Here is a 12,965-nt window from a genome sequence, read left to right on the forward strand (position 1 = left end):
TTGAATCCTCTCAGTCATTGCGTTGAAGTGACTCCCAAAATAAATGCAAAGCACTACTCTGTTGATCGCAAAACCAAATTCACTGAGAAACTACATGTGAATACTTGTTTACTACACACCTGTACAATGATCTGCTTCCACATTCTATAGGTATATCAATAGAAGGGGCATAAAAACTATATTTCAGTCGGTGACCATTAAATCTTCAATGAGTACAGGATTTGGAGAAAAGCATAACTAATAAGGTTCAGAGCTCGAGTCCAGGCAGAGCCCTTGTTGGCAGTGAGAGCCAAGCACATGTCAGCTGCGAAACGAATGGCTCGTTGGCGGCGCATCTGTCCCGCTTCCTCATTAACCATTCAGTTTTGGATCAGTGTTGGATCAATGATCACACTTCATTCAATCGTCTAACATCACAAATCCACGGTCAACAATAGGACACGACGGCGGCTGGGGCAATTTATTTCAAAGGGAAACGCCTTACGACGTAAATATATGTAAAATATTTTATTGATAGCTTTATTATATTTTATATGATTAAATAGGTTATTGAATGTTTTTTTTTAATAATACTTTATTCGATTCGATTGTTTTATTGTTTTGTATTTAGTGGGCCTAATGCTCAAGGCATGTGTCTTCCTCTAAGAGATTACATGTTCAAAACCAGAGAGGGGTAGAGTATGTATGTATGCTTTCGTAGACTTAGCAGTTAAATCATTGCGCAGAAGTGGGTCCCTTGTCCCACAAACAAGGGGGTCTCATACACCAATTTAGTGTCTATGTTAGGCCCCTATACTACTAGTGTAACCCCTTATTGTTATTAGTACAACCCACTTATTATATTGATGTACCCATGTAGTGCCCATATTGTTACTATTGTGCCACATAGAAGCCCACTATTGTTATTATTGTGCCCTACAATATTATTGTTATGTAGGCTTTGATTGTATTGGGACCACTTAGACTCCTATATATAGAGAGGAGGTATTTTCATTTGATTCATCCAAGAATTGTTCATTTATGTAATGTAAAGGAGGTTTCCCCCTCGAAGAGGCTGAATTCTAAGGCGTGGATCTCTCTTTTCTATCTTTTTGTGAGCTGGTTCCATAACATTTGGTATCAGAGCTTTGGATTCTAGGGTTTCGCTGCTCCAAACAGGTCATCGTGGAATTTTCGCTATAACTTTTTTTCTGTGACGTTTCAGAAGTCGCAAAAAAAACCCATTTGAGAAGCATTGGCGCTGAACCTTGGGTCCGAATTTCAGATCTTTTCGCGTGATATTTTCGGAGATATTATCTGCGGAAGTTTGTCTTTTTGCAGACTCCTGAATTACACTCAAAACAGGTGACCTGGGGAAAATCGTCATAACTTTCTTTCTGAGCATCGGATTGAAATTTAGTAAGAAGGTACAGAAAGAGGACAGACTATAGTTTTTGTTTATATATTTTTCAGAGTCAAAGGTTGAAACAGTGACACGTGGCACTTCATACAAGTTCGCTCTACGGAACTAGTCTATAATCAGGTCACTGCGGGAGATTGTGCATAACTGTTTCTTGGAGAATCCAATTTGGATCATACTTGTGGCATTGGAAAGAGGACACAGAGGGCTACTACAGGTAACAAGTTCAAAACTTAAAGATCCGAAAGTACAGAGTTACAGTCGTTTCAAGGTAGAGCTCCTAAAATCAAGAAAAAGCAAGATGAGGAAGTTTGATGGCAAGGATCCGGTAAATTGGATACTTCAGATGGAGCAATATTTTGATATACATGGTGTACAAATGTTACAAAAGGTATGTATTGCATCTTCATATTTAGAACCAGATCAATTTTTATGGTACAAAGGGCTTTGTTCTCGTAAAAAACTTGTTACGTGGTCAATTTTCACGGAGGAAATGATAGCACATTATGAGGATATAAAGAGCAACACCTTCTTTAGAGCAACACCACAAGAATTGGAAAGAGTAAAAGGGCTTTGTGACATAATGGAAAGCAAAATTATGGAAACCAGGAAGCATACCCCTCACAACTATAAAGATGGAAGTGTTGTTTCTCCCAGCCTTCCACAACCTACAAGGGTTACACCACAACAATTGGAAGAAAAAAGAGAAAAAGGGCTTTGTTACAATTGTGATAGCAAATGCACTAAAGGTCATAGGTGTGCTGAGAATAAATTATTTTACATAGAATATGAAGAGGAGGAAGAAAAGGATCAAGAAACATCAAAAGAAGAGGATATACGTCAGGACACCACCCCAGAGAAAGAAGAAAGGAATCAAACCATATGTTGTAAAGCATTGGCAAGAATTACCACTCCTCAAACTCTCAAGATAGAAGGACATATCAAGAAGAAAAAGGTGCAAGAAGTGAAAGATCACATCGAGAAAGAAGAAATGAATCCAACCATATCTTGTAATTCAATGGATGAAATTACCACTCCTCAAACTATCAAGATAGAAGGACACATCAAGAAGAAAAATGTTCAAGAAGTGAAAGATCACATCGAGCATCAAGAAATGAATCCGACCATATCTTGTAAAGGACTGGAAGAAATTACCGCTCCTCAAAAGATAGAAGGACATATCAAGAAGAAAAAGGTTCAAGTAGAGAAAGATCATATCGAGCATCAACAACAAGTTCTCCAACTTTTAAAGGATAACGCCACTTCGGTGCAAAATCAAACGAAACAACAGGTAGATCAACATCGTAGTGAAAAATGTTTTGATGTAGGTGATTGGGTATTTTTACTGCCACATCTCAAGCAAGCTATTTATGAGAAGGAAATGTTGGCAATACTACATGCACTTAAAAAATGGAGACCTTACCGAATGGGAAGACTCTTCAAGGATGAGGATGTGGAAGCATTGTTTTGTACTATTTATATTATCCAACCAGATTGGATAAACGAAGCAAGGGATGAATGGAAGAAGGAAGAAGAAGTATGGCCACTTATTCAAAAGTTGCAAAAGATCCCAATTCAAACAATATTGCCAGAAATTGAAGAGGAAAGAAAAATCATATTGGAACCAGGAGCAGTCACAGAAACAAGAACCCGACAGCTACGAAATCGATCAATTTCAGAGTATCTCATCAAGTGGAAGAACTTACCCGCTGAAGATTCCACATGGGAGGACAAGAATCTTATACAGAAGCATCAAGAACTACTCAAGCGTTGAGGACAACGCTTTTTGAAGGAGAGGGGCATGTTAGGCCCCTATACTACTAGTGTAACCCCTTATTGTTATTAGTACAACCCACTTATTATATTGATGTACCCATGTAGTGCCCATATTGTTACTATTGTGCCACATAGAAGCCCACTATTGTTATTATTGTGCCCTACAATATTATTGTTATGTAGGCTTTGATTGTATTGGGACCACTTAGACTCCTATATATAGAGAGGAGGTATTTTCATTTGATTCATCCAAGAATTGTTCATTTATGTAATGTAAAGGAGGTTGCCCCCTCGAAGAGGCTGAATTCTAAGGCGTGGATCTCTCTTTTCTATCTTTTTGTGAGCTGGTTTCATAACAGTCTATCTTGGTAGTGGCCTTAAAATTGGATGATAATAATAATAATGATATAATTAAAAGTTTTGCTAATGAGTTAATATATATATGAAACATAATATGGGATACTTATAGAGATATTCAAGTGACATTTTTCTACTTAATATTTCACATAATATAATTCTTGTAAATTTCTATGTTCAGAATCTTTGAGAACTAAAGAATGACAATTTTGAAACACATGCTACGAGAAGATCACATGATTATGTTGATGACATTATAAAATATACAAGCATAATTGTAGGAGACTTAGGAAAAATCACAAACAATCAAAGAGATTAGGTTCTTTAAAGCAACATATCCTTTCATCACTAAAGAGTATAACGAAGACATCTAGATTTAGAGGATGATTATGATGAATAGTACATGAATAATTGTCATCTCTATGAAGATAACTACTTCAACCTTCTATTTGATGACTCCACTCCACTTTATAGATAAGGAGTATCTTTGATGCATATTAGGAGTTAACTATGACTACCAATGATCATCTTGCCAATCCTTAGTGGTAAGGTGAATCCATTAAAATACAAAATCAACCTTTTATAGTTGTAAGGATAATGTTTTGGACTTTGTGAATTTTATCTATTTGGACCCACATAACCATGATTGACATTTGGAACACAATACTTGACCCTCTGTTAAGCTTGAGAGTCATCAGTTGTGTATCCACATGAATAGCTAGACATGGGACCCACATTTATGGACATTTTCTTTAAATTCCTTTAATATTATAGTCAATGCTTGAATATGGTACACTAGATACTTCAACGTGGTGTTTAGCACATGTACACAAGGCCCAAGTTTATGGATAAGCCACTTAGAATACTTCATTGTTGTGAGATATTAATATTAGCTATGGTGACTATTTAATATAAGGTGGCCTAAGTCCACCCTATGTGTAATCATCAAGTAACACCTACTAGTTAGTGAGCATGGAGTTAAGGTGTCCCCATTAAAGCAAGTCCACTAAATAGTTAAGAGGTGGTTATGATTAGGGTTTTATGGATAGTTATAAATAAGGAGGAAATCTCTTTTTGGGCATATATTATAGTATATTATATCTAGAGCTTACTATAATTAAGATGTCTTTGTACCTTAAGAGGTAAGTAAACATGAGTGGATTCTTTCCATAAAAAGGACCATCGTATGATGTGGTCCTACCTTAAAGGTATTTTGTTATAATCAATAAATAATATTTTATATTTTATTCTTGGATATCTTGAATGTGATTGTTCAGATCTAGTATACACTACAAGTGGTTTTAGATCTCTTTCTTTGGAAAAAAGGGAGTGTTTTTCCTTTTTTTCTGTGGATTTTTCAAGGAAAAAAATTTGGGCCACATAACACATAACATAGACCCACCTTCCTATCTTTCTATGTAGAATTTAAAAAAACTAGTTGTAAATCAAAATTTCTCTAAAAAATTCGTAAATTCAAAATAAAATTATTTAAATTGGAGTTCAAGAAGTGAAGATATCACTAATTTAAAATTAACCATCTTAGTTTTTTTTTTTTTTTCTTTTTCGTTATGACCAAGGATTTTCTTTAGGTATTACAAAGCATATAATTTTTTGCTAGATTGAAGCTTACAAAAAATCAAGTGAAACAACACTTAAACAACTTCATTTTGACATATTATATGATATAATTTTGGGGGAATTATGGTCATCTTAAATACATCAACCCAAAATATTTTTTGTACAACAAAGATCTATTGAGAAGTAAGCTATTTTTTTCAACAATCTAGTTGTATGTTTTGGTGTTTTGAAGCAAGTTGAATTTTGTAGGCAAATTTATAATGATCATAGTATTAAAGAAAATTTATATAATTTCAATTCATTGTTCTCCATTCAATCATCAAATGACCTCAAACATGCCAGAATCAACCAATTCAATCCTAAAAGTTGACCAAAAAGTTGGCTACCATAGATATTAGCCCATTAAACGTGTGGAGATACTATAGATAAAAGATAAAAAATAGTGTTTCCTCTAAAAGTATTTATTTTAATATTTTGTAGCTCCATCAATGTAGCTGAGATGTTGTGATGGAATGCTAGTTATGTGTGAACATGTCAAACAATAATTGCTAAACCTTTGATCTAGTCAACTTTAATCACTACAAAGAAGACCATGTCAAGAGCATTATTTACCATACACCTATAAGCAAAGTAATTAAGGTTTCTCATCCACGTTAATCTATTTAAGTAGCTTACAATAATGGAATGTTACTAGAATTTTCAAAACTCTCTTTTCCTGATTCTATATTCTAGTCTCATTGCCTTCATTGTTAACAAGGGTTGGAGTTGGGCCATACCAAGGAAGAAAAGAACCCATCCCAAGGAGGGTTTTTGGAGCCCTTTTTTCCTTCATAAAGCTTCTTCAACATGTTTTTTAATTTTTAATTCTATTGGATTAATGAGAAATTTCACATTTGTTATTTCCTTATCAATGTTAAAGAGGATTTATTTTACGAATTTGGATTTCACTTCATGCATAAATTAGGGTTTAATGCATGTGGATATACTAAGGGAGTTACTTTTAGGTGCATTAATCACTTTCTTATTCCTTGATCCACAACCATCAAGTTAAAGGGTTTTTACTCACCCTTGTGGCAATTTCCCATTGATAGATTCATGACTCCACTAAAGCGTTGATATAGATATTTTTGCCTATTTATGGTCATGCTTATTAGCTTCCTTGTCTTACATAAATAGTGTCTAAATTTGAATTTATGTTCTCCATTTATGCTTTTTATTATTTTATATAGATTCCTTGATTGGAAACCCTTGTGTTTCTCTAATTTAGATCCTAACAACTTCTCCTCTTAGCTTCACTTATATTGTACATCTCTTCAGCCATTTTTTTACCCTACTTGAGAAGCATTTTTGGCCTTATCTTTTGCACTATCTCAGTGTAGATTCTATCTAATTTTTGCATTATGATGGTATAGTTTTTCGCAATTTTCCTGCATTGTATCGGTGCACTTATTGACCATTGTTTCACTCTCTTTAATTTCATTTTTTCTTTTCTCTTGTCTTCATTTAATAGTTTCTTTGTAGGGACCTCCTAGGATAATAAGTGGTTGGTGAACAATGTACTATAATATTTTTTCATAGACATGTTGTAGGCAGAGAAGAGACCCTTAGAGTTCTTAGTATTTTCTACTTTTATGGTTTTTATTTGTTGCATTGCATTTTTCCTATTTAGCGAAGTTATTCCAATTTATTTTCTTGTTGTATTAGTTACTTGAAATTTCCGTCAAATGAAAAAAAAATTAGATGAAGAAAATATTTATTTTGTCTTAATATTTATCCCTAATTACATTATTTCCATTTGAAGGATTTTCCTTTTATACTTCTTGTAAGACAATATTTTCCCTAGTGTATAAATATAATTATGTCTCAATGTCACTGTAAGTCATGGTGAAGCTATTTTTTTCTTTTTTAAAGACTAGAACAAATAATTTAAAAATGACATAAATGTATTTTGATTAATAATGAGAAAGTTTTCAAACAAATGAATTGAAATGTGGGGCACTTGTACTGTTCATGATACCACTAGAGGAAATTGATGAGGGGGTTGGGAAATCACCTTGCCTAATATGTAATTAACCTTTATTGAAAGGCCATATTTCCAAGCCACCAAAATTCAAATTTGAAATTCTTTCGCTCTCTTTTTATCTCCCCAAAATCATTTAATGAGAAATACAAGTAGATGGGATGCAAACCAACCATAATTATGAAGATATGGGAAGTATATATATTATATAAAAAAATGCCAGTAAATGGTACAACAAGTATCAACCTTGATATCCAAGGTTGGCCCATGAATTTTCCCTTCTACAAGAAGAAAATCATGAAACATCTCGGGCAGGAAATGAGGGGGTCAAGGGTATCATTCTTCCATACATGGGGAGTGTATATAACCCATATGAAGTGTAGAAATAGATTTTATATGAGTTATAGTAGTTGCCATGAATAGTGAGATGGAAAATTATGAGCAAGTTTGCCGCTAAATTTGTATTGGAAAATGTCATTGAATTTCGATATCAAATTTCATAAAAAAGGTTTCCAAAGGTGATCCAAACCCATTGTTGAGAAATTGGGCATATTAAATCTTGAATTAAAGCTATGAAATTTGGGAAAGGAAGCCTCAATGTAACTTGGATGAAGAGGTCTATGAATTTAATACCAATTAGGTGAGTATGCGAGAACTGAGATATGAGGGTGTTGGGGGACTACATAGTGAGTGAAGGAACTCCCTTATGTTGATGAAAACTTGTGGAGAGGGTATCTGAAAAATTCATAGAAGTCCCTAACTTAGTGGGTAGTAGGGTTTCTACCATTTTATTGCCTATGAAGGAAGGTAGTATTCACACCCATCAATTTCCTTGAGAAGTTGAGCTTCCCTTGGTGGTGTCATATCTTGGCTAGGAGGTGGTTAGATATAGAAAGGGATAATAACAATTTAGCCTATGGTTGGGTGGAAAAGAACTCACCCTTATTTAGTGGTATGCAATTTATTTTTAGACAAGTATCTTCATCTATTTTAATGTTTTTTATCAATTTTAAATTACTTTTATCGATTCTTGTACTAAAAGCATCATGTTGGAGATGAAATTCAAAATATTGACTTTTAGTGACATAGTTGGGATTATTATACCGTAAGGAAATGGTGATTATGATGTCATTTGAAAATTAGATAGCTAGGCTTAGTGCTAGGCTTCATCAATGGAAATTATAGATTTTATGGGAAGACTATGTAATCTATTCTTCACAACGTATTTGAAAATAAAATTAAAAAATGATTACTAGTATACATATGTTCCCTATAAGAAACTGGTCTATGGGACAAATCTAGAATTTGAGCACTATATAGTACTCTTTAAAACTCACCAACATCTACCATCCTTTGGATTTGAATCTTAGGGAGTTATAGTCTAAGTTTGGATGTGTTGGGTACTAAGTTGCTCCTAAAGAATCAACTTAATCCTCTGTCCATTAATTTATCAACCTGGGATTCATCTTTTTGTTACAAGGTTGTCAACACAGTCAATGCAGGGATAGTGCTTAAATTACTGGGACATATGTAAGACTAATATAAAGCAAAGGCTAAGAAGGAACACTCTCAGGAAAATACTGGATCTGATCAAACTATAGACATGAATAAATCGTTGTGCATAAATCATAGAACAATTTAACTATCTCTTCGGAAAATCATAAAAAGATATTAAATTCTACAAAACCAACAATCCTCATTATACTGTGAAATTTAAGAATAATGTATAATGCTTTTTAAAGGAAATTCTCTCTAATCACTAATTACCATAATCACTCGTAAATGCTAACAGTAAAACATGGCAATGGAAATTCACTCAATTACAAAGTAAATATGAATATGCACACGACTGAATCGTAAATCCAAGAATTCACACAATGAATCGTAAATCTAAGAATTCACACAACTGAATCGTAAATCTAAGAATTCACACAAGGAACAACAAATCATTGAAGCTGAAAGCGATAAAAGTAATGATACAAAGAGGACAGTGATCATTTTATGACTGGGCCGACGGTCTCTGGAAGTTAACCATCTTGGAGAAAATTCAATATGTTAGATTAAAGCTAAACCAATATGAGCTTTCATTGATATCAAAACATGAATTACAAAAAGGGCTATAAAAACCTTAAGATAATCTATTTTTACAGTCAGTGAGAATTATCATAATAATCCCCCTTTTTACTGAAGTTTAATTGCATTTATTTATTACAAAGTATTTCTAATGCTGGAATAGTAAAGCTATCCTGAGAATCATAAGATTATCATGATTTCTTATTAAATTATATCATATTTCTAAGATAACATATTGTATCCTCTCTTTGATTATCCCATGCACATAGGCGTGAATCGTTGATCAAAATGTCACGATTAACTATACATTTCTTCCACAACTTGGTCTCTCTTTAGCGATTTTAGGGAACAACAATCGTCCATCAAATATTTCCTGTACATAAATCAACCCAATTTGTGAATTAATGGTATCTTAAGTATTAAAATTGACTCATTAAAAAGGTAGAATGCCAATATTCCATTAGCTACTTTCTAGGACTTCTAACTTCCAAATTATTGCATTCCTAACTTAAAGAATTTGAAAAACTAATTATTAACTGAAGAAACAAAGGGAAGAAACATACCAATTCTACAACCCAACATCACTCCCTAGATTACCTTTTTCATGTCCTCATGCAAATAGATGATTGACATGTAGGAGTGTTAAGGAGTAGGTTGGGTAGGGATGTTCGCCATAGTGTCGAAAACCATTCCTCTTTTGGATTTCATTGAATGCTATAGTATTATCTTCCTTTGAGAGTTCCTACTCAAGTTTGTATTCATCTGGAGTGTACCAGATGATGGGAAATTTATACCTACGTCTGATCCACTTAGGTATTTCTTTTAGGACCAAGTGAGCGTATTCTCTCAATCTTCTTGTTGTTGCTTGAAAATTTATGTAGTTAAAAGGTTCCCTATTTTTCACCTCATTGGTGGACATCTTCCACCTCTGTTTAGTAGCCCAAAGGACTTCTACTTTGATTTCTTCAAAATACTCCAGTCCAACTTGGAGAACATCATTATGAATAGGTGCAAGGGTAGAGACAACACCAGGTTGTTCCATAAACTTTTTATGCTTAATGAGTGTGCGCAGAGGGCTCTTTGGTTCACCCCTGACCCAGAGGTCAAGACCATTTTCCCTTAGTTGAAATGTATCATGAGATTTTGACCATCTTATCTGATTCCTGGTGAAAGAAATGAATGCTTGGAATTGTACATCATTAATAAAGGGATTGGGGTTTTCATCCCTCTGGTCCTTTAAGAAGAAATTATGCATATACAGTTCACATAAAATATTTTTTATGTGATCATCCTATTGCTGGAAGGATTTGATAAAATCAGAAACAATATTAAATTTAGTAGGCTAACTAGCCCAAATAGCTTTGACCTTGAGTAGTAGATATCACTCAAGTAAGAACAGAGCATAGTTCTTGGCTAGGGACCTGTAGGAAAAAGCATCAAAATAGATGGAGCAGATCTCCTTGGTTTATTCCAAGGCTTTCTCAAGTTGGCCCTATACCATTTTTATCTTTTTCTTAGCTGCCCTCAGTTTTGCATAAGTCTCATCGTCAGTGATGGATAATTTTTTAAACTTTTGTAATAATTCCTGGTGATCCTTTCAGGGCACCACTTCTCCTTGGTATCATCTCAAGGTCTCCTGCTGTTCCTCCAATATTTTATTCAACACCTGAATGGTGGCATCCATAATCAAGGGGGTGTAAGGAGGTACATGTTCTATTTGAGTAGTCCTGGTAATGGAAAACAATAATTCTATTTTAATAGCTGCCTCGGATGTCATCACATTAAAACCCAAATCTGTTTGTGTTACTATAGCTATAGTAAGGGTTTTCTCTATCTGGGTTTCTATAGAGGTAACAAAACTCTTAGTTTCAGCTTCAACTGTTTGAGTTTCTTTCCTTCTCTTATAATTTCTCTTGTTGTTCCTTAGCCAGCTTCTGAGCTGCTTCACTTTCCTTTGTAATTTATGATTTTCTTTCTTCAACAACTCCATCTCATGGTTGATTCTCTTTCTTTTACCTCCAACAAGTTTTCCAGTTTGTGAAATTGAAGTAGAAGACATGGCAACAATAGTTTCAGGCTCCTCGATTATGAAATTTTCGATTGTGGAAATAATTACAGGGTTTATAGGGCCCTTATTAGTCTGAAGCATGCTAAGAAATTCATCACTTGTGTTTTGATGCTCAGGGGATCGTGGAATTGTTTCTTCAGAAGGGGAGCTAAGTTCCATAACAGTTTGAATACACTCTCCTGAATGTTCTTGGGGATAAGGGTTCCCAACACCCTCTAAATATTGAAACATAATAGTAGCATTTGAATTTGAAGGGGAAACATTAAAATCAGGAATCGAGGTTCGTTCAGGTGGAAAATATGACCCGTATCTTCATCAAGATTGAAAAATGTTCCCATATTCTCTAGTACTTGGGCTATTTCCTCCTCATGAATTTGAGGAAAATTGTCTTGATGCGTTTCTTGAACATCATGAGACTTCTGGGATACATTTTCCTTTACCAGTTGTTCACTAGAATTTGTGGGATTTATTGTTTTAATCAATCTGGGCAACCTTCTACATTTGGCAGGTAGAGAGACTACAAGAGATGTTATTCTCTTCTCAGCCCTTGTAAGATTTTGTGAAACTGAATTTTGGGGCTTATTCTTGCATGATATCTTCCCTTACCATCTCGGATTCTTTGTTATCTCCTGGTCGCTCAGATTCTGTAATGAGTGTTTTAGTTTGTGATGGAGGTTCATTGTTTCCCACAAATTCATTCCAGGATAAATGGGCTTGGTTTAATTCTCTAATGACTATCAACTTTATAAGGCAGTGATAACTTACTACTGAATCTTGGTCTTTATATTTACCAAATCTAATAGAAATCTCGTGCAGGAGAAAATTTAAAAAGAAGGGTAAGTTTATAGTTACCTTTTGCTTGAGTACTACCAACAACTTCAGAAGTCATGGCATAACTACATCGCATCGACCGTCACAGGTAATGTACCTCTGTACTACTTCTACTAATTCCTTCCATGGTATTGGAAAGGAAGTAGGCTAATAACCTTTTCCTTTTCTAACAAACAATTCATGAGGATCCATGAACAACAACATTGCATTCTGCAACCCGGTATGTTTATCGATCCATTTCTCACCTTCCATGGAGAGGCCTGTAACCTCTGCCAAGACTGCTTTGTTAACTGGTATGTGCCTGCATTTTACTGTAGTTACTCCATTGTTCAAGTTTTGTAAAGATTCTAAAGCGACTGAATTGTCGAATCCTTGTAACCAAGAGAAATACTTTATCTAGCCTACCCGCTCCAGGATTCTTCATGCTTGTTCATAGATTCATAGTTAAGTTGGTTCGCTTCGGATCGATCAACCACCCATATTTTTTGTCTCTCAAAAAGTATTATGAAGCTGCGTACCGAGTTTTAGCCAGTAATTGCAAAAACAAAATTATTCAACTATTATCTCAATATAACACATGTAGGAAAAATTACTACAATGATTAGGCATTCTTGTCAAATGTGCAAGTATCTCATCATACGTGTGATTTTTCACCCCCCCCGATAAAAATAAAGGTCGACCACAACCTTTAGTGATATGGTGAATAAATGACATATTAATACATTAATTACCATAATGGGAAATGATCAAATCAGGCAAGGTCACTCGGTGTAGTGATAAGGCATATTAAATGTCGAGATATGCTGACGAAACAAGATATGTGTGGAGTTCGAAGCATGGAAAAGATTTTAACCATGGGTAAA

The sequence above is a fragment of the Pinus tabuliformis genome, chromosome X (genome assembly GCF_031772625.1).
Source record: "Pinus tabuliformis cultivar Carrire ecotype Pingquan chromosome X, CPIR1, whole genome shotgun sequence".
NCBI classification, from domain to species: domain Eukaryota; kingdom Viridiplantae; phylum Streptophyta; class Pinopsida; order Pinales; family Pinaceae; genus Pinus; species Pinus tabuliformis.